Raw genomic sequence first — 27,055 nt, 5'->3', positions numbered from 1 at the left:
TCTTTGAGTCCCAATTCATTCCCTCATACATGTACTTCAATACAATGTATTGTTTGCTTTAATAGAGTGGGGATGTAAAAGAGGAACTTAAGTCACCTGGTATGCCCAGGAAGACTTCATAGATAGTTGCCTGTGAAGTAGCATGAGTTTATCAGGGATCAGTGTTGCTGGGATGTTATGTGAAAATCAGAGAGGAGTAGCAATTTGACTACGGTTAGATTTTCAGTGACTATGATTTATTCTTTCATGTAGATGAATGAGAACCACTGAATGATTCTGAGCAAGTAACATAGTCTGATTTGGACATGTGAAAGAATATTTTGGTGACGTAATAGGAGAATGAATTACAAAGCAATATAGATACTGTGATAGTCTGCTAAGTGTTTTTGGCATGCTTTGTGTATAGACTTTCTATGGTTATTTCTGTATATCACAATTTTAAAAGAGAACATGAAAAGTGTGCTGATGACTCTATACTAAATGGTCACATTAAATTGAACAAAGCAAATTTACCCAAATTTAGGTGTAACTGGCTTATCTAGATATCCCTCTTATATGACTAGCATTCTTTTAAGAAATAACAGTTCTGCAAACTAGCTTCTCCATTGTACAGATGAAGAAACTGAGACTTGGAGAGGTTAAATCATGTAATAAATAACAAAACTAGGATGTGAATCCAGGTCGATCAAATATGGCTGACACGAAGTCCTTACCTCCCACACTCTGCTAGCTCAGGCCCACACTATACCATACTGTCTGCCAAACACCACCACACTCACGGCTTTTAGATCAAAGATGACAGCTTTTAGATCAGATTCCTAGCGGCTTGGCTGACAGATTTGATGAATTGAAGTGATATACTTTAATGAAAAAGAGAAATGAGAAAAATATAATTACTAACTCATTGTTCAGGCATTCATTGGCAATTGGGTATGATTTATTTTCTTTTTCTAGTAAAAAACGATTAAACTCACAGAGATTATAGAAACAAGGTCTGTGAACACGGCTACCCCTAGTTAAATGGAATTTGCTAAAAACTATCAAACACAGCACTTAGGTTGGAAATTCGGAGAAGAAACAATTACATATACACATAAAAAAGTTGAAGTTTGGTAAATGCTTTGAAATTGAGTGCTTTTCAGTTGCTACTTCAAATCACTGCCCTAGAGGCCAAGAACTGACTGTTGGAAATATAATGAAATATCAACATGCACCTGTTTCTTTGGTATATTATGTTTTTGTTTGAGAATGAAACATCCCATTGGGAAACTTTCTTTTAAAAATTAGGCACTGTGAATTCGTCACCTGTATCTCTCCTCATTCCTGTCAGCAGGATGATTTTATCAGTTAGGAAATGATAAGTGGATTCGAGTTCAACAAAAATTCACACTGAGTGACTAGATTTCAGCAGTGTTTTATGAATTATTTTGAAGAGTCTTATAACACCTGTTAACACCAAGAAAAATATAAATTATTTTTATATTGCACAAGAAAGGTATCCTGGGAAAAGAGATGTTTTTCTCTCATATAATAACTTGCAGAACCCTAGTTTATGATATATAAACGGGTGACATTTGAGTGCCACAGAAAGATTTATCTAGCAATATATTAGGGATTAATGATCTTTTATTCTTAAAAAGGAAAAAGTTGCCTAGGAAACAGAGGTATAAGATTCATGCTCAGGATACAAATAAATACTTCTTTAGCATTCACAGAATAATCATGCAAACAACAAATATGTTTGGATTATCCAATATACAATAGTGTTCTTTGTTAGATAATGAGTAGATTAAAAAAAGAATAAATTATTTTAATTCAAGGAACTGACCTTCTAAGTCAAAGATTGAAACATCTGTGTCACTTCACCCTTTTTGGCCCTAGGCAGTCATGACTCATGAAAGACACTCTGTCGCAGCCCTGACTAAGCCACCTAAACCATCTCAACACAATGATTCTTCTTGGCCTCAAATGAATTTAAGAGTTGGTTTACAAACTGGATTCCATTAACCAGCCTAGTGAGTATGTTGAAGATAAAATGATAAGAAAATGAGACCAATATTTGAGGGATTGTTGCATATAACATGGAATCTGGTTGAGTTTAGGTAAAGATAAAGGAATAGTTCTAGATGCTATCCACTCATGCAGTTGAGGAATGAGTAAACAGAGTCAGGAGAAAACTGCTTAATTCAATACCATCTTTTAGGTAGTCAAGAATAAACCAAAATAGAAATTAATGAGCTTCCTATTAAGTTAAAATAAAAACACCATTGCCTAGTATTTAGCTCAGTTTCCTAAACAATGCCTCATGAAACATTAGCACTGTGGAATGTTCCATAAGGAGAGCTATTAATTCAGCTAATAAACACTGAGCCACCTATTTTGTGCCAAGTACATTTTCAGGTACTGATGTCCAGTGGTGATACAGGAAAAGTACCTAATTGGAGTATGTTGAAAGTATACAATAACAAAACAAATACACATATATAATATTTTAGGTGATGATAAATGCTATAAAAAAGACAAGTGGGAATGATGAGTGAAATTTCTATTTTATGTAAGATATTTAGGAAATACCTTTTTCAGAAGGTGACCTATGAGTATAGAACTGACAGAAATAAGTTGAGAGCAAAATGCAGATATCCAGGATAAGTTTGTACTTGGCAGAGGGAGCAGCAATTGCAAAAGCTCCAAATTGATGTGTTTGGTGTATTCAAGGCACTACAAGAATGGCAATATGACCAACAGTAGAGTGAGGGATGAGATTAATGATGCTATGTTATGTAGGAGATTTTAAGCCATTTTAGGAACTTTGGTCTTCAACTAAGTAATATGAGAAAACAGTGGAAGGTTTTGAGCAGAGGACAGATGTTACCTGTTCTACCCTTAAAGTGAGGCAATAAAGACTATGTGGAGAATACACTACAAAAGCAGAAGGTGTAGAAGGCAAGAAACTAGTTTGGAGTCTATTTCAAAAATATAAGTCAAAAATATAAATAAATTAATGATTTAATATTAATTCTTTTATTATAAATTATGGTATGCATTAAAGAGTTTATAAAATAAATGAACATTTTAAAAAAATAACAAAACAAACACCTAGCTACCTTCTGCCCAGGCTAAGAAACAGAAGATCACTATAAATCTAGAAGCCTCATAGATGTTCCTTTCAAATGCTTCAAATCATCACAAAGAGTCATGATCATGAATTTTAGGTTAAGCACTTGCTCATGTATAAAGAAACAGATTATCCCTAAGTAATATATTACTAGCCCTGCCTTCTTCTGAACATTAAGTAAATGGAATACACACACACACACACACACACACACACACACACACACACCTGTGACTGGCTTCTATTTTGCAACATTATGATTCTGAGGTTCAAGCAAGTTAAAGCATGAAAATGTAATGAATGCCCTTAACCCATGGACCAGCAGTATGTTTTGTAAATAAAGCTTTATTGGGACACAGTCCCACCCACTTGTGAACATGTGTGGTTCGCACTCACGCTGCAACAGCGAAGCTGAGTAGTACAACAGAGACTGTATGGCCTGCAAGACTAACATGTTTACCCTCTGGTACTTCACAGGAAAGGTCTACAGACACCTGTTAGAGGAGAGGAAGTTCCCAAAGAGAGTAAATTGACAGGACCATTTTGGAAAACAGTTTGGAAATATAATGCTTTAAAAAGGGTTTTGAAATGGATAAGGAAAAGAATGATTGGATTCTGGATATACTCTTTTTTTTTTTTTTTTTTTTTTTAAGATCTTATTTTTAAATAATCTCTATACCCAGTGTGGGACTCAAACTTACAATCTCAAGATCAAGAGTTGCATGCTATACTGACTGAGCCAGTTAAGCACCCCAAATTCTGGATATATTCTGATGGAAGAGTCTTAGAATTTGCTAGTACTTTACTTGTGAATTTAAACAAAATAGAAGCATTAAAGATAACTACAAGTTCACTGGCCCGGGGAAAAAGAAGAATTCACTGTGTAGTGGTGAAGAGTGTGCATTGTGCAAACTGCTCTGGTTTCACTTTAGAGCTTCCACTTACCAAGTGGGAAAAGCTGGATAAGCCATTTAATTTCTCCATGTGTCAATACTCCCATTGATGAAATGGGCTTAATAATAGTACCTACCTCACAAAGATATTATTAAGGTTAAATGAATTGATATTTAATAAATAACTTGAAATATGTCTGGCACATTGTATGTCCCACTTAAGTGTTTGTTACAAAAAAAATAAGAACTGAGAAATGGCTACTTGGATAAAAAGTTTTGAGGTAGAAGAAGTCAGTGATTCAGCTTAAGATAGCTGTTAGATACCCGAAAGAAGAAGGTGTGTAAGCAGATGAATATAATCACTTAACATTCAGAGGGAAAGTCTGCCAGATATAAATTTGGCAGTCATCAATGTATAGATGCAACATAAAGTCAAGCCCTTAAATAAGATCACCAATAAGGACAGATAGAGAAGATGATGGAGCAATGAGCCTGGAGTCATTCAAACTCTGGAGAGCAAAGATTTTAGGACTGCAAGGAAAGGACAAATCAGGGTGGCCAAGAGGAGAAATTAAGTAGGTTCTGGAAGCCAAGCAAAGAAAATATTTTAGAAAAAGAGAGTGCATTTACTCAGAAAAGGATGTTCTACAAATTATGACACCCATGCATATTAAAAATTCTTAACAATAGGAATTGCTGGTCACCACCTGAATGTAATGAATTATATGGCAGAATGTATATTAATTAATCCAAGAGACAAAATCTTACTTAAAAAGGAAACAATAATAGCTTTCTCACTAAAGACAGAAAGTAAGGAAAGGATGCCTACTATCCCCACTATTATTTGAAATAGTTCTGGAATGTTAGTCAATGCAAAGAGAAAAGAGAAAGCAAACAGAAGTATTAAAATGAAAAGAAACTGAACTGTCTCTACTTTTAGATGACAGAAATACCTATTTATCATCTATCTATCTATCTATCTATCATCAATCATCTACCTATCTCAATAAATCTTATATTTGTTTATGGATATGTGTATATAAAACTAAAAAATTAAAATTCAAATATGCAAACAGAAGCCAATTATAAGATATTATAGAAATTAAGATGCCATTTAAAATGGCAACCATAAAAACACAACACTTAGACATAAACTTAACAAGATATGTCTAAAATTTGTATTTATAAAACCATAAAATACTCCCAGAAGAAGCATAAATAGACTTAAATGAATGAAAAATGTGTGATATTCTTGGATAGAAAGACTAAGCCTCTTGAATATATTGGTTTTCTCTATGCTAATTTATAAGCTAAGCAATTCTAATTTATCAATTTTGTTGTTGACATTTTATATTTTTGAAACTAAACTGATTATAGAATTAATTTGAAAAACAAGAATAGCCGAGGATATCAGTGAAAAAAAAATCACTGCAATGATAGTCATACTAAAATATCAACACATGCTATAAAGCCTCTGTACTTTAAAAATAAAATCTGCTATCAGTGCATGAATAGGGAGACAGAGCAGAATGGAAAATCCAGAAATAGTCTAATTGTGTATGAAATTCAGAATATAATAATGGCAGCACCTCAAATCCCTAAGGATGATTACTCTTTTTTTTCTTTTAAGATTTTATTTATTTATTTGACAGACAAGAGATTACAAGTAGGCAGAAAGGCAGGCAGAGAGAGAGAGGGGGAAGCAGGCTCCCTGCTGAGCAGAGAGCCCAGTGCAGGGCTCAATGCAGGGCTAGATCCCAGAACCCTGGGATCATGACCTGAGCCAAAGCCAGAGGCTTTAATCCACTGAGCCACCCAGGCACCCTTGATTACTCTTTTTAACAGGTGGTATTGATATAACTAAAGATCCTTATGGGGGGGGAAAAAAAAACACGATACAATTGGATAAATTGTAATTTGCAAATCCCTTTGCACCAGAGAATGGAAGATAAGTAAATGAAATTATATAGTGGAAGAAATTATATAGTAGAAGAAAATATGTAATTTTCTCTGTTATTTGAGTAGAGGAAATTTTACTAATTATGACATAAATCATAAAATCCAAAATCAATAAAAGATCAATTTTAATTATATAAAGTTTTAAAAAGAAAATTTCTAGTATGCCAACACACATGTCAGCAAAAAAGAAAAGATAACTGGAAAACTGGGAAATAATCACAACTTCTATCACAAAGAGATGATATCCTTAATATGTAAAGAGCATCTAAAAACAGAAGACCAACACTATCAGAAAAATAGATAATTCACAGAAAAAGCAATGCAAATCGGCCTTAACCTTGAGAAAAAGATGTTCAGTCTTTTTGTAATAAGAGAACTGCAAACTGAAACTACATTGATATACCTGCTGTCAGGTTGGAAAAGTCTACATATTCTCGAAAACATATTCTCTAGGTAAGAAAAGCAAACACTCTTGGATATAGCTGGTTTGTCAACACTTTGCAAAATGAATGTGTCTACTCTATCTGTTGAATCTGCAATTTTTCAGAAATCTATCTAAAATACACACTGGCAGAAATGTGAAAAAGATGTATGTAGAAGGATGATCATGGCACTATTTACAAACAAATTGCTGACTTGTATATTCACACTGGGCAATGCTGTGCAAACGTTAGAAAGGACTGTTAATTATCTCTGTATATCAGTACGGATATCTTTGTGACACATCGTTAAGTGAAAAAAGAAGGGAGTAAAAGTAGCTGTATAGTATTCTGTTGTTTATAAAAAAAAGATATTTGCACTCTACTCTGGAGATGATTGTACTGTAGTGTACAACAGAATACACACACATGAATTCATGTGAAAGAGTAGCTCAGAGTTCCTCAGAGTTCCTATGTGCATATAGTGTTCAAGTCTTTCCTGAAAGTTGAATCAGGCAAGTAAAGGAACTGGGGTGAGACATGCTCTGTGGTGAGAAAATAAGTCATTTCTAGTTAATGCAACAGTGTGGAGTGAAGAAACAGCATTAAGAAACAGATTATTGACTTTCTTAAAAGATCATTTCTGTTTGGATTTTTGATGTATGTACATTAGTCTGCAGGTTTTTATTATCTCCAGCTTCTTAGGAAAAAAATAAGATTTAAAAGGGTAAGGCAATCCTTTTGCACGCTTAAAGAAATCTAATATTTTTTAAAGTTGATAATTATAACATTTTCATTAAAGCAAAGACTTCTCACATGCCAGGCATTAGCAAAGTAATGTTCCTTTATTCTATGTTCTTTTCTCTACTGAATAAGTAATACCTTCCTTACAGTTTTGATAGTTTGTTGGTTAATCAGCTGGAACTAAAATATTTAATGTGTATATAAAAATGATAAAAGTCAGTCATAACACAGTCATATAAATAAAGTAGTGCATTTTGGTCCCCAGTGGTTAAAGATTTCCTTAGAAATATAAATGAGATAAAATACTGGTGAAAAATTCTTCTCTAACTTAACTGCAAATGAACCTCCTTAGAATAATCTGGATTTCTGAGTTGCATGAGGTAAGTACCTTAAGGAGTGGGGCTTGCCCTGAAATTCTGAAAGGCACCGTGCATTTAATCCCTTTACATAGGATGGAAATGTATTCCAGTGATAGCTTTGTAAGGGTTAAATTTTATATCATAGGTGTAAAAGAGCTCACAATTTTTTCCCTCAGTGTGGTATATTTTCCATACTAGTTTTCCCCTGGTCCTGAGTCAGGAAGTCAGTTGATATTTATTTAGTATTAATGTGTATTTATGCCAGGCACGGTGGCAATATAACAGTAAAGAAGACAAATGTGGTGTGTGTGTTAGTTCAGTTCCATTCCTATACCAAATAACCTCCTGGAATTGGGCACGGGTCTGTAGGATTCCTTTTGGGTTTACTGCGCTGTCTTCTGGAGTGCAAATGCTCGACTTGCCTTCCACCTGCCATTCCACATACTACCACGTCACAGGCCTTTGTGGTTTAATAGCCTTTCTTGTGTACACTGGGGCAGAACTGATTAATTACATCCGGCTTTGTACACAGGTAGTTCCCTAGATTCTGAAGAATCTCACACTGGTTTATTTAGAAGCCTCTATTCACACTATTAAAAGAATCCAATTAAGGCACAGTCTTTGTAGAACTAACATCCTTGATTTTTTTTCCCCGTCACGTTAAGTACAAATGCTCTGAACCTGGTTAATGACAAGTTTTGTTTTGTTTTTTCCCCAACTCTTCTTTCTCCACATTGCATTCTGCGACTGACTGCTTCTACCTGGATTCTCTACAAACTTGACTTTCTTACAGAGTTCCACTTCAGAATGTTACGACATGGAAGTTGCCAGGAACTCAGTTACTTCCTTAGTCTCACTTTATTATTTCTTATGAAATACAGGAATCCTCCTTTTATGTATGTTATGTATATAGAATCAGAACGCATCTATTCTATTTACTAGGTATGTGCTGGGACACCAGTTAGGTCTGGACCAAGCTCCTGGATGATTCTTATGTAAACTAAAGTTTGAGAATCATTATCTTTGATTGGGGCATGTCCAACTATGGCCTATGTGCCAAATTTGACCCATTACCTAAGTAAATAAGGTTTTATTAGAACACAGCTTACACTCATTCATTTACTTGTTATCTATGGGCTGCTTTTACCCCAAGATGGCAGAAGTTGAGTAGTTGATACAGGAACATAGGACCCACAAAGGCTAGAATATTTACCATCTGGTGCTTTATAGGAAAAAATTTACCAACTCCCAGAGCATGGCAGGGAAGTGACTTGTCATGTGGAAGAGATTAAATTATCTTTTGCCAGTCCAGATGATAGGAAATGGAACCATTTTCAAAATTTCCAGTTGCATTAATTTTTAAAAAGCTATACACCATGAAGATCTTCTTCCAAGAGGAAAGAAATGAGAAGAGTCCCCTGCAAAGCCATTTCTCCTCATTCTTAAAGGGGAGATTGCAAAGTAAAACCAAATGGGAAATCATAGCTTTAGGTTATTTTTCACACTGAAAATTTTTTAAGTGTAGAGTATCTATAAACTTCATTTTCTTTAAGGATAAATTGGCAATAATTGAAATCAAATCTAGAATGGGAGTTAATAGGGGGCATTGTGCTCCAAGATTTTAACAGTATTTTGACTGAAGCTAGATGTTAATGACACGGTGAACTATGTTTTAAAAATTACACTCCATCAAAAAAAAAAAAAAATCCGGGGGACAGGGGACGGGGGACGGGAGAGGGTGGTGGGGATACGGACACTGGGGAGGGTATGTGCTGTGGTGAGTGCTGTGAAATGTGTAAACCTGGTGATTCACAGACCTGTACCCCTGGGGATAAAAATACATTATATGTTTATTAAAAAAAAAATAAACTAATTTTTAAAAATTAATTAACTAATTTTTAAAAATCCCAAACTGACTAATTTCAAAATTATTGTTTCTCACAACATTTCTAGCATTATTCTCTGCTTGGACGCACACAAGAAATAGTTCTGGATGATAAAATAACTGCCCCTGTTCCTTCTGCTGCACACATTTCACCTGAACCTGAACGCTGCTTGGAAAGTCAGAATTCTATGAGAGAAAGTATTGATTTTTATCAACCTGGAAACTGAAACGAGAGAGAGAATGACATTGCTAGCCATAGGGAGTTTAGTTCAGGTCAACAACCCCTAAGTTTTATGGGAATTGTTCAGAAATTACAAATGTTGCAGTGCTAAAGGACTCTGACATAGAACTGGAAAACACATTTTGACATTGGGTAGTGTTCAGCCTCTGTTCTGCCACGGTCACCGAAATCCAGAGCATATGAAGTACACCACAGAGGTTCAAATGAGGCTGCTTTTTGGAACGGCATTTGGCCTAGATGGAGCAAAAATTCACATCCAAAGTTAATTCCAATGCCGCAAACTGTATTGTGTAAATCAGCCAGTTTGCTGTCGCTGCTCTCTGTGCGCTTGTCCGTGTTATCAAAGATGTCATTACATTAGGACCTAATGTGTCAGACCCCAACAGATGAAAATGTGAACCAACAGAGCATGGGAAATAGCTTCATAAGCAATCTTTTTATGTTTGTTTCTCTTTAAATCTCTTGGTTTGTCGGTTTGTTTGAACTAAACCTGGTCTTATTGGGGAAATGATAAAGCCATATTTTAGTTTTGTTTGCTTACATTTTTCTTGTATAATTACAAGTCAGCCTCTGTAATTGGTTACACAAAAGTAACTGACTACGAGACACGTTATTTCTACTCTTTTCACTTTGGTGCATTTTATTGTTGCTGTTGTTATTATTATTATTATTATCACTATTATGATGCAGTGCACTAACATTGTTGGTGTGTCTTAAATGCTGCCCGTTCCAAGTTTATACCAAAGGAAATAAGAGTTAACACCTCAGTCTGGAAAAGCTTTTCACTCTAATCGGCTTGTAGGATGTCATATTATTTAATCAGTGTGCTCTTACTATCTCCTAGTTCATGTGCTACCAGCTCTGCCAAATAATACACTTTCTTATTTATTATGATCTCACTCACTTATCAGACTGTATTGAGTTGATAGCTGAGATGTGCAAAAACATTAAAAATGAAAATGTAGGCAATAAAAAAGAGTCAATGCATTTGATGCATTGAGGACAAAAGAGGACAATGCATTTGTCCTTCTGTAAAGGTCAGAATTCTCAAATTTTCTAATCAACCAATAATTTATTTGAGTTAAAGCAAATCATTAGGTTAATGGAATGTGTAACAGGTGGGCTAAATCAGAGAGGGCTCAGAATGGGGATTTGTATTGGAAGCTTTATACCTATTCATTGAAAGGGTGATAAGAGCTGCTCCTGAGAATTGGGATTCAGAATTGCTAATTTTTTATTCTAAGACCAACCCTCTCCAGGGAATGTCAATGTCAAAAAGAAATTGTGTGGTAGATCTCAGGGGCTTTAAAGATGCTCTGAAACCTGGCCTGAGGTTAAGAATCCACATGTATCATGTGTCCCACAACATTACATAGTACATAGTACAATAGCATATTTGATAGTATATTAATTCAATCCTACTTTGATAATGAATAAAAAAAAGTGCAGATTCTTTGGAGGCACTAATCAGTCCAGCCTAGGAAAGAAGTGTAGGTAACTACCTAAATACATGCATTTGTTCATTTACATCATGAAATAAAAGAAATGTCTTCAGAGTACTAATACAATTTTTGAAGGAAAATATTATATAATTGTTATAATAATAAGTATTATAATAATGAATAGTGGTTATTTTCTATTATATTCTACCATATCATTATAATTTGTGAAGGAAGGTTTTGACCAGAATAACCACTTAAAGAATTACATCATAAAGCTGAGAATTTCTTTTTTCCTTTATATAGGTATTTTAGAGACTTCAAAGAAAGTTGCTATATGGAAATGCAAGAACAATTACTCTTATTCTGATAATGTAAATAGAATCACACTCTCTTCATTGCAATAAATTACCCTAATGATCACGTTTAGATTTGGGTTTTTATTCAAAATTAGTAAAATTTTCCCACAAGAGAAGAAAGCACAGTGAAGCAGATACATGAATAAGTAACAAATACATTAAAAGTAAGAGCATGAAATATGTCAAGCAGAAAGAAAATTTAGTAAATATATTAATTGTTTGGCTTACTTATTGTGAGGGAAACAGCTTTTTTCAGATGAAGTAATTCTAGGCTAAGCCATTTGTTATAATTCCCATTATGAAAAGCATTCACTGATCCTGAGACATTCATTATTAGATTCACTAATTCATTGGACAAATAATAACTGAAAGCTTACTTGTGCCAGACACCATGGTAGAAGCTGAGGATATGAAAATTCAAATGACAAAGAGCCCACATTCAGGCACAGGAAGTAGGTATGTAAGCAAATAATCTAATGTACTCAAGTGAGATGATAAGGAAGAGTGCTACACATAGAGAGAATGTGTCTGGGCAGAGTTGATTTACTCAGATATGACAGGTCAAGAGTGGGAGGGCTCCAACCAAGACTTCACAGAAGAGATTCTGCTGAGAAAAAGAAAACTGATATTTTCATATACTTATAGAAATCTAAGCCTCATTTATCAAATTGACAGGCCCAAAATACTGAATATATTAAATATACCTCTTTGCCAGTAAAAATAATTCAGTGGAAAGTTAAAAATTGAAATATGAATATGACTTGTTTTGTATGTTTCCTAATAGTTTCATTTTTCACTGCTGAATTTCTCACAAATGTCAGCCTCTTGCAATATTAATTTTAGTTCAAAAAGCATAATTTAAAGTCTGTTATATGTGAAACACTGAGTAGAGTAAAAGTAAATTAGCCATTCACAAGCTTATTCAACCTGTTAGGTATTGACTGTGTTCTAAGTGCCAGGCATTGTGCAGAGCATTAAAGGTAAAAGGGAAAGTACGAGAAACACAACCCCTGCCAGTAGAGTTAAATCCTCGTGGAGAAAGATAGGCATTAATAAAATAATCAGAAAAACATGTAATTACAAACTGATATGAAGAAATAGTAAAAGGGGTATGTAGGGAATATAAGTGAGTTAATGTAATTTTCGGGTCAGGGAAGCCTTCACTGAGAAAATGGTATTTAAAGTGAAGCAGAAATATAAGTTTGAGTGAACAAGGAGAAGGAATGTGTGTGTCAGCTTTTAAGAGGAAACAAGAGAAGAGGTAGCTTGGGAGAGGCCATTCCAAACTGAAGAACAACATCTGCAAAGGCCTCAAAAAAGGAGATCCTGTGGATTACTCAGAGCCTCACTGGTCATCATAAGGATTTCACTATCCAGCCTCAGAAAAATAAGTAGCCATTGAGGAGTTGAAGGAAAAGAACTTCTTTGAGTAAGGCAGGAAGAAATTCTATAGGTAATAAAATAGGTGACATAAAGAAGTTCTGATGAGGGCTAAGAGAAGCACAAAAGGGGACACTTAGCTTAATATGGGGATCCCAAATGCCTCTCTGGGGAATAAAATACCTGAATTGAGTCTTAAAGAATGACTAAACATTATCAAGAGAAAGAAAGATGGATAGGTATTCCAGACAAAGTAACAAAATGAAAATGTAAAATAAATGGTATAAGTAGAACACACAGATATATATATATATATTTTTTTTTCATTACCAGGAAATAAAAGGCAAGAATGGAAAAAGGAGTGGAAAGACTTGAGACTGTCAAGAAACTTTATGGGTGGGGCCATTAAACCATAATAGGAGTTAGTAATTCATTCTATAGGCAAGTCATTAAAGGGTGTTCAGCAGGTGATTATAGGATTCACATATTATATAGGTTATTCTGAATGGAGTAGTAATGATAGATTTAAGTGGTCAAGAATGAATGCATGGAGACTATTGAGGATGCTGTTCTAATCTGGTAGGGGAAAGGAGCAGAAAGTCTTAAGTAGAATAGTGATAGTGAAACTAGGGAGAAATAGGTTTAACACTAATCTAAGCAGTAATATTGGCAGGAAGTAGTCATTAATTGACTATGGAGGTAGTCAATAATTGACTATTGACTGAGAAATCTAGGAAAACTTACAGTTTATTGCTTGGCTAATTGGCTGTACAGCAGATTCATTTAGTGACATTAATAATAGAAAAATCAGATTTTTGGATAAACTATGAGTTCAGAAGTGGGACTTCTAGAATGGCACTGTGAGAAGCTTGAGGAAACTTAACCCCCCAGAGAGACGTCTATTAAATTCGTCATAATTAGCAAAACCAGTCATTCAGCTTCTCTGGAGATTGATCAAAGAGCTTGCAACAATTCAAGAAACATTAATTCAACATCATCTTTGGAGCCTAGTGAAAAGGATGGGATACCATGGCACTCAAGCTAAGGGCTCCATCCATACCCCTGCAGTTTGTGCTGCAGAAGACTGTTCCAGCAGTCTTCATCTCCTTCAGATCCCTGAGGCGGAAGAACTGTTCTGGATGGATTCCGCAGCCAGTGAACATCAGCATATTCTACTTCCCAGAGCTCTGTGGATTGGATATGGCAAAAATTTTATTCCTATGTATAATAATAATAATAATAATAGCAGTAATATCAGTGTATTAACAAGTGTTTATTAAGGCAGGAGGTGGCTGGATGGTCACTGAAGAGGCTGATGATTTAGTAAAGCTGTTTATCATGGAGGTAGGTGCTGGGATGGGAGGTTTCAGAATTTGAAGGGCAGAATAGTGTAGAAATGTGCCTAAAGGAGATGAAAGATTACTGAAGGGTATTATGTTTCAGGTGGATGCTAGCGGGAAAGAATATGAGGCAGGGAGGGTTTAGTTAACCATAGTCATCTAAATGTAAACTTACTGTCAAACCGTGAAACCACACAGCATCGGAGGCTTAGTGGGGTTGAGGGCAGGAGTGGAAGGGGCCCTCAATTTGAGTCTCAGCACTCTCATCCTTACAGAGATATGGCCAGGAGATCTGCAGTGGTGCATTCCAGGCTCAGGTGTTCAACAGTCTGCATAATTTATACCCTATTGTAACATACCTTAAGTAGATAATTTATAAAATTTCTCCCTGTTGTGGGGAGAAGGTAGAGACAGAGAATGAGGGAGAAAGAGAAAGAAATGAAAGGTAGGAGGAAAAAAAAGAGAATCAAATCATTCTATCAGTAGTTGGATGTAATCAATAAGGGAGCCAGAACCAACTTGCAGAAGGGATTCTTTTTGTTTTCCTGTGGATGTTGACAGTCTTTAAAAATACAAGTTAAGAATGCAGGTGTCCTGTTCAAATATTTGCCTGGTGGCTGTGGGAGAGAAGCTTGGATTAAGGAGTCCCCAAGTATTTATGTTGCTAACATTAAGTTAATCAATGTGGTATAAATCAGGATGCTTATGATTTTGTTAGAATATAAACTGCTCATAGGAAGGATCCAGCTCTTTTCTTACTTAAGGAAGTGTTTTGTATTAAAAACTACATAAAAATACCTTCAATAAATGTATGGGATAGCTTGATGATAGTACTGACACTTTAATACTTTTTCATTCCCTAATTCACTACCTTCTAGGGAAATCAATATTTAATCCTAGACTAAGATATGTAGAATCTTTCTTCTGCTGCCCTAGTATAGACTATGCTGCCCTAGTATAGACTGATTCACTGTTCAACAGCACACACATATGCATGTACCTCGCACAAATATACACATATATGCATGCTCCTATAACTACACACAAAATTATACCTTGGTAACTGTATATATGTATGTACATACAAGCCATGTTTCTGCAGTTAAATAGAAATTTCCATGTTTTCTTTCATAGTTATTATATTTTATACTCAATGACATGTAATGTCACTGTGTATAATAGAGCCTGATTTCTCTTTGCTGTGTATAAAGCACTGTTTTTTTCAAGTGCCAAATAAAGCCACAATTTCATTCTAAGATAATTAACATGGGTGATAGATTCCCCTCACAAGTTTACAAAGCAGCATTAAAAAGTTATGTGTATTTTAATATGGTGGAAAAACATTTATTTAACTAGAGTCTTTGAAATTAAAGATTCATTTTAGAAAGAGTTCTGGTGCTTTGGAAGATGTATTGACTCCTCAGGACAATGTTATATATTCTTCAGCTATTTCAGACTAAAGCATATTTATATGTCTATTATTATTTACGTCCAATTAAAGAATGGTCTTCTCTTCTGAAAACCTGCTGATTTCTTTTTCACTCTTGTGGCAAACATGTTGCAACTCTTGATAAGACATTCAACTGAAAAAAATAGCTAGAAATATTATCACAATTCATAATTGATCATCTTTTTCTGGGTCTCATTCTCAATAATTCAAATTCCCTGTAGCATTTGTTTTTGCCATTGTTATTTTTAAGACTTACAGGAACCTGTTGATCAAGACATAGATTTTGCTTTTAGTATATCAGTGCTTTACTTCTTTCACATTCTGTACATTTGTGTGTAATTATCTACGGATGTGAAAAATCTCCCTATGTAGTGTGGTATTTGAAAACAGTTGTTTAATTATCCTTTGTGTTGAATATTTGTAGCTGAGTATCTCTTCATGTGTCAGGCTAAAAACTCTCCAATTAAGTGACTCTCCAGAGAATATATACTACCTTGTATTACAAACGTGACATGACAAGAAGGGAAAGACAGGGGACAGAGTTGTCCACAGCTCCACAAGTGAGTGGAATTAATTCTTACAGATAGGCTTATTCGGGTGCCCTGGAAGCCAACTCCATGATGGAGATTTAAGTGCTGGTTGGAGGTTTATTGAGGAATGGTCTAGAGAACGATGCCTGAAAGGAGGAGAAGGAAGCAGGACCAAGAAGAAGGTGAGTCCAACTGAGATTCCGTTGCTTAGAGGTTCAGCTGGTCTCCAGGGAGCTCTGGTCCTTCATAGTCCCCTCAGATTGAAGCCAGTGGCCAGGACTTTGCACTCTGTATAAACCAATCACTGCGTGCAAAACTCCTTTGGAGGCAGGGAGAGTATTTGGTGAGGCAGTCTGGAAAGGGATGCCTGTGTGGGCCATCAGCCAAAAGGGGAATAATGGCTATAGTCCCAAAGGTGGATCTCATTAATGCACTGCAGTAGCCACCACCTTTAGCAAAAGTATAGTTGTTATTTTTACCCCTCAGTTTTCTCTGATTTTAAAGCCTAAATAGTGGTACTTCCTCAGATATCACCTGATGGTCACTAGTATCATTCTTATCTTTGTCACCTCTTAGAGGTATCAGTATATTCCTATACATTGGCTGGGTTTCTATAACATGTTTTTTTTTTTGTCAAAATCTCAAGATGTAATTCAGAGAAAATTTAAGATAGTGTTTCAAACAATGCTATTATTTCTTTTGTTTAAAAGAAAAGAAAAAGAAAAGAACAACATAAGAAAACACTTCTTAGACAAAACTCAGTGTAAGAATTCTACTCATTGACATCTTATTAATAATAAGATTATTTCTAAAACGAGGTCATGCAGCATGATGAGAGCCTTACAAATGTCACAAGAAAAGATAGAAGTTTATTATGCACACACTTTATGAGGAAAGGAATTGCCAAAAAAAGCAGAAAAAAATTGGGGGGGGGGTAGGTGACTATAGGCTATATTCTTATACACAAAATATAAGCAGAATACTTAAAATTTAATAGATTTCATAGATGCCACCAATACTTTTTTTGACTGGGAATCATAAAGATAATATGACAATGTTAGAATGATTCTAAGTCACTGAAAGTTTTACATACAAAAGACACATGAATCCCTCTGTACCTATAAACCTCAGAAAGTGAAGTGTCTCACTACTTAGCCAAATATTCACTCACCCATGCATTCAACAAAAATTTAATGAATACCTGTTATGTGTCCGGGATGTTCTCAAATCAGAAGATAGAAAAGTGTGAATAAAAAATGAAGTTGTTAATTGTGTTTCTAGTCTTCCTTTTCTCCTCTCTGATATCAATCTTTTGAAAAATTTATTTTTTTAATTTTTAAAGATTTTAATTAATTTATATATTTAAGAGAGAGAGAGAGAGAGAGACAACAAGCAGGGGGAGGGGCAGAAGGAGAGGGAGAGAATCTCAAGCAGTCTCCCCACTGAGCACAGAGCATGAGGAGGCCTGATCCCATGACTCTGAGATCATGACCTGAGCCAAAATCAAGAGTCGGACACCTAACTGACTGAACCATCCAAGTGCCCCATCCTTTGAAAAGAGTGCTCTCCCACTGTGGGTAGAGAATATTTCCTTGGCTCTTGACTTCAGAAATGGCCACATACTTTGATTTGGCCAATGGAAGAAGACAGGCAAGGGTGACAGTGCCTTAGTTTCAACCCTAGTTGTTGAGAAACTTTTCCTGTCTCTACTTGATCTCTTCACCTATGGCCAACACAATGAGAAAAATGTATCTGGACTAGTTTTCTAATCCCAGGCAAAGAAATAAAGACAAATTACAAAGTACTCTGGCTAAACTCAGATTAGATCAACTGACCCCTGGACAATTCAGTTTCAGGAATAATAAAATGCTTATTATTGTATGCCACTGAATATTGGAGTTTGGTAATAGTTGCTAACTGAAAAAAATACTTTCAGGCATTTCATAATTAAATGTGATAGAAAAACATATGGATATAACACACTTTGGTAAATAACATAATAGAAATAGGAGTCGAATCCTGGGAGAAATGAAACAAAAAATAACTGCCTGAAATGATCAAGTACATAAGTATAAAATTATGATATTGTGAGAACAGGCAATAAATTACCTAACATTACAGAGAATGTAGATCCACAGATTGTTTTTAATATAAAAATCACAAAACTGGCACTAATTCAGGATATATAAAAGGATAGGCAACCACTCAGACATCTAATTCTAATTCTGCTAAAAGCAGATCATCCAATAAACAAAAGAAAAAAAACCAGCATTATTTATCTTTCAGCCAAGTTCATTTCTCAACAGACTGAAAAGGGCAATGAGGAAAACTGCTTACACTGGATTTAATTTTTAACTAGCAAAGAATGGCTTGTTAGTGAACTCAACTATATAAAATAATATGCATATGTTGGAATCTTCCACATTAACTTTTTAAAATATGTGTTTTGTTTAGAATAGTTTTAGATTGTGGAAAAGTTACAAAAATAGTACAGAAGCTCACATACACTCCACAGCAAGTTTCCCTTATCTTTAGCAACTTCCATTTGTACAGTATAATTGTCAACATTAATGAATATTTATAAACTATTATTTTTTAAAACTCCTATTTCTTTCAGAGTTCCTTAGTTTTTATCTAATACCCTTTTTCTGTTCCAGGATTTGATCCAGCAAATAACTTTACATTTGTTTGTCAAATCTCTTTAGGTTCCTTTTGACTATGATAGTTTCTCAGATATTCCTTGTTTTTGATAACCTTGATATTTTGAGGAGTACTGGTCAGGTATTTTATAGAATATCCCTTGATTGGAATTTGTCTGATGTTTTCTTCATGATTAGATGTGGGGTTATGGAATTGGGGAAGGAGATCACACAGATAAAGTGTCATTCTCATCACATCATACCAAGGGTATAAACTATCAATGTGACTTGTCCCTGCTGATCACCTTAACCTTGATCACCTTCCTCTGGCTAAGACAGTGTTTGTCAGGTTTCTCCATTGCAGAATTACTTTTTCTTCCCTTTCCATATTCTACTCTTTGAAAGGAAATCAATGTGGGTAGCCCACATTTAAAGACTGGGGGGTTATGCTCCACCTCCTTGAGGTCAGAATATGTACATGAAATTATTTGGGATTCCTTATGGCAAATTTGTCTATAATATTTTATTATTTATTTATTTATTTATTTATTTATAATTATTTTTATTTAGTCCTTTATATCAGTATGGAATCATGAATGGTTATTTTACACTTTGGATTATAATCTGATATTTATTTGATATTCAAATTGTTTCACCTTTGGCAATTATATTGGAGCTCTTTTCATTTGGCACCTATATCCCTCTGACATACCATACTGGTGTGTGTGTGTGTGTGTGTGTGTGTGTGTTCATTTTCTTACATTCTGGCACTACACTGGAGAATAATACTAGAAACCAAGTTCTAGATGCTAGAACATTGTCACTGAAATATCACTGTTTCTAGTGTCTCTCAGCTGAAACTGCAGACAAATGGTTTCAAATCATTTGGGTAAAAATCTTGGGAGTGTGATTGCTGGGTCATATGGAAAAACTATGTTTTCACTTAAAAAAAAAAATTAATTCCTTTGTTCCCTTGTTCCTCCATAGGCAAGATGCTTTTGTTGTCCTCTTTAGAGTCTTTCAAAATGTTCTCTTTCTCTTTGGCTTTCTGAAGTTTGAATATGATATGCCATGTTGGTAGGAGTTTTTTGGTGGGTTTTCTGGTCATTTTTTGTTTTTATTTTGCTTTATTTTTTCTATTTATTCTACTTTGTCAGTGTGATAATCTCTGAGCTTCCCAGGATCTGTTGCTTGGTGCCTGTCATTAATTTGGAAATTTCTCAGCCATTATTACTTCAGATATTTCTTCTACCCCATTCTCTTTCTTCTCATTTGGAATTCTAATTGTGTGTATGTTATACCTTTTAAACTGTCCCACAGTTCTTAGAAGTTCTGACCTTTTTTTTTGTTTTTGTTTTTGTTTTTTTTGTTATATTGTTGTTTTTTTTCCATTTAGTTTGGAAAGTTTTACTGACCTATTTTCAAGCTCATTGATTGTTCAACTTTATCAAATCTACTCATGAGTTCATTAAAAGTATTCTTCATTTCTGTTATAGTGTATTTAATTTCTAGCATTTTCTTCTAATTCCTCCCTAGGACTTTTTTTTTCTCTCTGCTTATATTACTCATTTTGTCCTTACATAGTGTCTGTCTTTTCATCTAGATTCCTTAACTTATTAATCATTGTTAATTTCAATTTTTGACTGATAATTCCAATATCTATGTCCTATCTAAGTTTGGTTCTTCCTCTCTTCAGATTATGTTTCCTCTTCCCTTTTGACATGCCTCATAAATTTGTTGAAATAAATTGTTGAAAGTCAAATATGTTGTATCAGGTAATGGAAACTGAGATAAATAGGACTTTAGTGTATTCTAATTTGCTTAGATGCTGAGCTGTTTTTAATGTTTGCTACAGCTTTATATAGATGGGTAAGCCTTCAGTTTTCTCTCTTGTCTTTATTTTTGTCCTCCCTCTTGATGTTGGGACTCCAACATCTTCAGAGAGAAAACCTGTATCTTATAGCTTTTTGAGCTGTAATCCCCTGTTACTACACTGGAGCCATGTTTGCGTGGTGATAAAGTGTGAATAGGTGGAAAAATTACACAAGTTTCAGATTCAATCTCAGTCTTTTGGCTGGCCTATGTCTCTAAACTGTGACCTCTGAAATTATTTCTCCAGTGGTACAGCTCCCTCTAACTTTTTCCTGCCTTAGTGTTTACAGTCTATTTTCTTGTAGCCCCAAGACCTTTTTTTTTTTTTAATTTTACTTATTTATTTGACACAGAGAGAGAGAGATGACATGTACACAGAGAGGCAGGCAGAGAGAGAGGGGGAAGCAGGCTCCCTGCTGAGCAGAGAGCCCTACGTGAGGCTCGATCCCAGGACCCTGAGATATGACCTGAGCCAAAGGCAGAGGCTTAACCCACTGAGCCACCCAGGCGCCCCACCCCAACACCTTTTGACTGTTTTCCCTGCATACACTTTGGTGAGACACTAAGTTTAGATAGTCCTGAAATGGAAACAATGTCTGTTCCCAAGTAGGACACAGATCTGGTAAAGTCCTCTCCCCCCCACCCCCCACCACCCCGTGAGAGCAAACCTTTGTTATGGAGAAAGCTCTGGGTCCATTCACAGTAAATTATTCTTCTCTTCCTGCAGGAGCTACAAAGACATCCTCTTCCAAGCTTTACCATGGGAACCTTGTAGAATTTCTGGAAATAAAAGTCAAAATAGTGTGGGGAACCCCCCAGGACAAAGGCCCCCAATTATTTCTCACTCTTCATGCTAGCCTACACCTAGTCTCCAGAAATTCTTCAGAATTAGTATTTCATTATACCTACCGGTTTGTGGTTCCAGTGGCTTCTGTTCCAGGTAAGCAAATCTCGGATATGACTCTGGATGCTCCTATCTCCCCAGACTTCAAGGAGATAGTTGGCTCTTTGATCTCAGTTCTCTGATGGGTCCAAAAGAAGTCACTGGTTTTTGGTTTGTCCAGCTTTTTCTTGTTTTAAAGATGAAAGTGATGGCTTTCAAGTTCTTACGATGTCTGATTTCAAGCTAGAAGTCTCAGATAATTCTTAAACAGTCAGAATCTTTCAAAGTAGATGTGGTCCTTAGGAGATTGTGATTTCACTCTAACTGAACAATATAATTTATCATGAAAGGGGGAAAGAAGTGGCATAAATATTAGAGATAATCCAAGTATAAGGTATAAAATTAGGCTATATAATATTTAGAATGTTTTCCAAACCTGAGATTCAATGGTTCTCTAAATTGTGATGAGACAGAGCAAGTTAACCCAAATGAACAAATTCCCCAATGGCATGTTTATCAACAGGAGGATGCTTTAGAGCAGGCAAGGGATTTTAGCTGAAAATCCCTGAACTGAATTCAACATGATGATGAACTTCCTGAAGCTATATAAAAACTGTGCATGTAAGAGTGTCGGTGACTTTTCTCAGACTAAGAAAATCTATAGCTTTAAACATATTCTAGAAGAGATTCATAACTTCTGTAAATTGTTAAGAATTAAAAATTTTGATATCGTAGCCTATGTCTAGCTTTGTTCAATAAACAGAACATAAGAGTGGCATAGAAGTTTTATTGCTTTATATTAAGTTATATTCAATTCAGAAATCAGGTATTGCCTATCAGGTATCAGCACTAAGGACTGAATGCAATAGATCCTGCCCTAATGAGGGAGAAAACGGAGTAAGCAGAATTTTGTATCTTTTCGGTAAGAGGTTTAATGTATTCAAAAGTCCAGATATAACAGAGAGGGAACTATGAAGATGTCTCTGTGTTGTGCAATGTGGGGGCTCATTTTGCAAATAAAAGGATATTTGGGTGGATATGCAAGCAGAGGTCATTTCATAAAAGGCCTTGTGTACCATGCTAAGGATTTAAACACACTGAAATCCATGAAGAGTGACTGGAAGGTATTTTTAGCTGAAGAGAGATACATTGTCCATTTCAGTGATAGAAAATTCATTCTGGCCTTTACTGTGAGGAATAGATACAGTAATAAGGTGGGTTACCCAGACAAAACTAGATTTGAGAAACCAGTCAGATAAATGCTGAGATAATCCAAGTGAAAATGGAGTACTTGAACTATGGATATGTAATAGGATGGGAAGAAATAATATGGATTCCAGAGGCTTTAAGATGAGTACTTCAGGGGTGCCTGGGTGGATCAGTGGGTTAGGCCTCTGCCTTCAGCTCCGGTCGTGATCTTGGGGTCCTGGGATCGAGTCCCGCATTGGGCTCTCTGCTTGGTGGGGAGCCTGCTTCCTGCTTTCTCTATTTGCCTGCCTCTCTGCCTACTTGTGATCTCTCTCTGTCAAATAAATAAATAAAATCTTAAAAAAAAAAGAAGATGAGTACTTCATATGGTCAGGCGGAGGTGAAAGAAACATGGTCTGACCTTTCTTGTTCCTGGCTTTTGCATTCCCAGGTAGTAATTAGGACTTTTCATCATTAACTTACTTTCAAGTTAATTAATTATTTTTTCAAATAAAATTACCATTTTACTCTAAATTAAAAAAGTGTTTTCATAGATTTTGTTCAAAGCTATGGTGTCAAATGAAATATCAGGTAAATACTTATGAATACAACAGGCACTTGTTTGTATATTTGTTTGATTTGAATTTACTGAAACAAATATGAACAGTGTCTCTGGAACAGACTCTTCCCCCCACCCCCGGAACAGTTTGGCACCTTTCTTCTTGATTGTTCTTCTAAATATGGTTTAAGCATAAAACACTTGGAAATATTAAACCTGTATCTTTTATCTGTACAGTAAAAAAGAAGACCCATTTTCCTCTGGTTTTTGCTTCTCGAGATTATTTGAAGTGATGGCTAAATCATTGAATATGCTGCTCAGTGATGCCATGTTGTGAAATATTGATGATGTATTACTGTGAAGCAATTTGAGGCACTGATGTGAAAGGTGCTATTCCAACTGAACTTAGAATTTATTCTTGGGCAACACATGGCAAGGTTAACCTGCATCTGTAAGCAGCTAATCTCAAGCTCAATTATACTTAAATTGAAAGAGAGATACCTACTATCACCATCAGAGGCCAAAGTAATAAGAAAAAGAGGGGGAAAAAAGCCACTGTACTTCTTAATGAAATATCAAACACAGAAAAAACGACTCCAAGATTGAATTTTATCAGCTTGTAGCACATTTTCAACAAAGCATTCCTCTAAGCAACGAGGGCAACGTCTAGAGCATAAGACGTTGGCTGAGGGACTGACAAGAGCAAAGCTAAATTTTCCTGAGCAAATGACTTCTCAGTGGCTGTTTTTTTGTTGTTTTTGTTTTTGTTTTCCATAACATTTTCAGGTCCATACGGCAGTGTCTTTTGTATTACAAATAGGTATCTAGTTACCTATAGAAATACATAGTGTTCTGGTGGAGATATTGAAGAGAATACAGAAAACGTTTTACTACTTCTTACTGCTAACTTGGGACCTCAAAAATTAATAGGTCAGCGGAGATAAGACACATTTCCTCTTTCTGGTCCCTTAAGGTAAATGTTTTTTAAAATTCCACAGAAGAGTTCATTTTCAGGAACTAAATTATGAGAGGACCCTGGAAAACATCTCTGGTAGTCCTGTTATAAAGGAGAAGCCCCAAGAGAGAGGGGATTCTGAAGACAATTAATGCTAAAATGGACCTAACACTATTACAAACTAGGCTCAAAAGAGGTATTACACACATGTGATAATAACTCCTACCCCATTTTTTCTTCCTAAGACAATCACAAGCTGTCCTATTTCTCCCCATTTAATTGCTCACATTAACCAGTCTTCATTTCTTTAAAGGTTTTAGATGGTAGGGGGTTGAGATAAATGGAAAGATTCTGCTCTAGGCCATCCCACCAGTAGACCACATAGCAAGAATTCTAGAATATAAATGAGTTATAATTTAGAAATCAATAGTAGTTCTACAGATGTTGGTGCTATCCATCCATTTTCTCCATCACCCATGTAATACTCAGCAGCCTATAACCTGGGTGGGGACTTCCTGCTTCCTTTGCTTAATCTCTACCTCTATTTGGTGGTAGCCTTCTTCTCAAAATATGCTACAACACAAAATCTCAGAAAACTTGGCTCTTTATAAACAAGATTTCTGTAGACTGCTTTCTCCAATAGATGACAAAGGACCAGTCTTAGAAGAATTCTACCTGCAGTAAGAAGTCCATCAATCATATTTGCATAAATTAAGGAATGGAGGAATATGCCCTTAGAATTATAATGTATGATTTTTTTTTTCCCTGAAATGCTCTGGATGGAAATACCAGGTAATTTGTTTAAGAAGTTTAAGAAGTTTCTTTGGCCCTCTAAAGACAAATTCAATTTAATTTAACAAAATTTAATTAGTGCCTACTATAAGCCATGTGCTGTACTAAGCAAACACATGTGAAAAAGACATGGTCTCTCTTCTCAAATCCAATAGCAGATAGGTATGAAGATGGTCACTACACAATATTGTGGTATGTGCCATAACAAAGGGAGGCTCCAAAACTTCAAACTACACAAATAAGGCATTAGCTCCCTGTGCTTTGGGGATACAGAGCAGACACATGAGTAGAATTAGAGCTGCATTTTGAAAGTTATAGTCATCAGATGAAAAATAGAAAGCAAACAAAAAATATATAAAAATTATATATGCAAAGGTCATTGACAAAAGGAAGAGCAGCATGCTTAGGGACTTTTAAGCAGTATAATGTATCCTATATTCAACACACTTGGCCCTGCTCTTTAGAGGCAGAGATGACTGGTTGGGTTTTATCTGCATAATGATGGTTTTTGTATGTCAAAAGAAGAGTATGGATTTTATTTTGAAGATAGCTTTCAAGCATGACGTGATAAAGCCAGAAATTTAAAGACAGGGTACAGTACAGGAAGACAGACTAGAACAGGAAAGATATTGAGAAAGAGAAACCATAATAACCTTTTCTAGCTAAAAGCAATGGGCCCTTCAAGTTTCAAAGTAATACATACATACATACATACATTCAAGCATACATAAGATTATAAAATTATTTAGTATTTTATTATAATAAAAATTCAACATTAGGCATGAGATCTGTGTTTAAAGATGTAAATATAAATAGCCCAAAAGAATCGAGCTTTCTGTCTATATAATGTGATCATTGAAGTATTACCCTCATTACTTCAAAAATGCAATTCTGACTTTAAAGGCATTGAAGAGCAATGCAGGATTTTACTGAATTATCTTGTAAAGGTGATGGAAGGTCAAGAAGAAAGGCAAGGAATTAAACTAGACAAAAACACCAAAATTTCCTTAAAATCTTCTGTACACATCTTTCTTTTGAGAGTCCCTCTTGTCTATCAGTTGCTTACAAATTTATCCCTTTTCCATTTCTACTCTCCCACCTTACGCTCCGGTATTTCACCCACCCATTCCTCAGCCTCCTTCCCCAAAGTACTGTATGCCTTTCCTAATAGCAACGCATTAGTTAACTCTCTTGATGGTTTCTTCCAGGTTTCCTCTGACCTCTATCAGCACTAATATCAGATATCAACACTTACCAGCAAAAGCCTGGTAGACTATCAGCAAGATGGATACTCTATCTTTAGAAGACAGGAGGTGAGATAAGCTATCTAGCTGATAGGAGGTTAGGTGAGCCTGGTCGTGGGTATTGTGGAGGGCATGTATTGCATGGAGCACTGAATAAACAGTGCATAAACAGTGAATTCTGGAACACTGAAAAGAAATTAAAAAAAAATAAATAAAGATAAAAAAATACTAGAAGTTGAAAGAAGAGGAGATATGAATGGCCAGTTAATATAAGACTCTTATATTAGGGGCACCTGGGTGGCTCAGTGGGTTAAGCCGCTGCCTTCGGCTCAGGTCATGGTCTCAGGGTCCTGGGATCGAGTTCCGCATCGGGCTCTCTGCTCAGCAGGGAGCCTGCTTCCTCCTCTCTCTCTCTGCCTGCCTCTCTTCCTACCTGTGATCTCTCTCTGTCAAATAAATAAATAAAATCTTAAAAAAAAAAAAAGAAAAAAAAAAAAGAAAAAAAAAAAAAAAAAAGAAGACAGGAGGTGAGGACAACATTATGAATTCTTCGACATTCATATGAAAGACAACGAGCAGTGGAAGGGAAGGGAGTTCTGTGTCCCCGCTGTTAACTGAGTGTGCAAGGAGAGAATGGGTGCATAAGCATTCATTCGTACTGCCCTTTGTATATAGAAAAAAGATAGAGTTGTAGTTAGTGCAATGAACACTATGTGGGAGACATGAGATTCAGTTTCTGTTCCTTTTAAATTTTTGTAATTTTCTTTCTTTATCTATAACCTGGGGGTCATTACAGGATATATTGCCAGG

At 35.5% G+C, this 27,055-nt stretch overlaps 1 long non-coding RNA gene across 2 annotated transcripts; it reads right to left on the bottom strand.

Moving 5' to 3' along the window:
• Positions 1-719: 719 nt before the first annotated feature.
• Positions 720-26,319, bottom strand: LOC116585122. Of its 2 annotated transcripts, none has more exons than XR_004283473.1 (3): positions 26,257-26,319; positions 21,534-21,831; positions 720-860 (listed from the first exon to the last, which is right to left on the bottom strand). It is a non-coding gene; the product is annotated as an uncharacterized LOC116585122 (long non-coding RNA). The 2 variants fall into 2 exon arrangements; XR_004283474.1 differs by lacking the exon at positions 720-860 and adding an exon at positions 13,952-13,980.
• Between the last annotated feature and the right edge of the window lie 736 nt (positions 26,320-27,055).

Source organism: Mustela erminea, chromosome 2 (genome assembly GCF_009829155.1).
Source record: "Mustela erminea isolate mMusErm1 chromosome 2, mMusErm1.Pri, whole genome shotgun sequence".
In the NCBI taxonomy this organism is placed as follows: domain Eukaryota; kingdom Metazoa; phylum Chordata; class Mammalia; order Carnivora; family Mustelidae; genus Mustela; species Mustela erminea.
The sequence above is the reverse complement of the archived record's forward strand: the minus strand, read 5'-3'. Positions and strand labels throughout refer to the sequence as shown.